The 1,148-nt window shown below is 49.5% G+C and overlaps 1 pseudogene; it reads left to right on the forward strand.

Annotated features, from left to right (window-relative positions):
• The first annotated feature begins 265 nt into the window (after positions 1-265).
• LOC117093805 lies at positions 266-1,148 on the forward strand (annotated as a pseudogene).

Here is a 1,148-nt window from a genome sequence, read left to right on the forward strand (position 1 = left end):
AGATAGATCAATGGAAGCTGTCTAATCTGAAAAACACAGAAAAGTAACCAAAAAACAATAAACAGCCTCAGGGACAAGTGAACTAATATCAAAAGATGTAACATTCATGTCATTGGAGTGAAAAGACAGAATGATAGAAAAGAGAAGAAAGAGATTAGTATTAGAAAAATATTTGAAGAAATCACAGCTAAAACTTCTCAGATTCGGGGGAATTCATGTGGAGGTCAGAGTGGAAGCAGGCATGAGTGGTCCAGCAGAAGAAAACATGGCTGTCAAAGTGTTTGAGTCTGTAGGCAAGTTTGGCCTGGCCTTAGCTGTTGCAGGAGGCGTGGTGAACTCTGCCTTATATAATGTGGATGCTGGGCACAGAGCTGTCATCTTTGACCGATTCCATGGAGTACAGGACATTGTGGTGGGGGAAGGGACTCACTTTCTCATCCTATGAGTACAGAAACCAATTACCTTTGACTGCCATTCTCGACCATGTAATGTGCCAGTCATCACTGGTAGCAAAGATTTACAGAATGTCAACATCACACTGCGCATCCCCTTCCGGCCCGTCGCTAGCCAGCTTCCTCACATCTTCACCAGCACTGGAGAGGACTATGATGAGCACATGCTGCTGTCCAACACGACCAAGATACTCAAGTCAGTGGTGGTTCACTTTGATGCTGGAGAACTAATCACCCAGAGACAGCTGGTCTCCAAGCAGATGAGCAACGACCTTATGGAGCGAACAGCCACCTTTGGGCTCATCCTAGACGATGTGTCCTTGACATATCTGACCTTCGGGAAGGAGTTCACGGAAGCGGTGGAAGCCAAACAGGTGGCTCAGCAGGAAGCAGACAGGGCCAGATTTATGGTGGAAAAGGCTGTGCAGCAGGAAAAGGCAGCCATCATCTCTGCTGAGGGTGAGTCCAAGGCAGCTGAGCTGATTGCCAACTCACTGGCCCCCAGACGGCCTGATCGAGCTGCGCAAGCTGTGAGCTGTGGAGGACATCGTGTACCAGCTCTCACGCTCTCATAACATCACCTACCTGCCGGCAGGGCAGTCTGTGCTCCTCCAGCTGCCCCAGTGAGGGCCCACCTTGCCTGCACCTCCACAGGCTGACTGGGCCACAGCCCTGATGATATTTAACATTGCCTTC

The sequence above is a fragment of the Trachypithecus francoisi genome, unplaced genomic scaffold (genome assembly GCF_009764315.1).
Source record: "Trachypithecus francoisi isolate TF-2019V2 unplaced genomic scaffold, Tfra_2.0 Lachesis_group12, whole genome shotgun sequence".
NCBI classification, from domain to species: Eukaryota; Metazoa; Chordata; class Mammalia; order Primates; family Cercopithecidae; genus Trachypithecus; species Trachypithecus francoisi.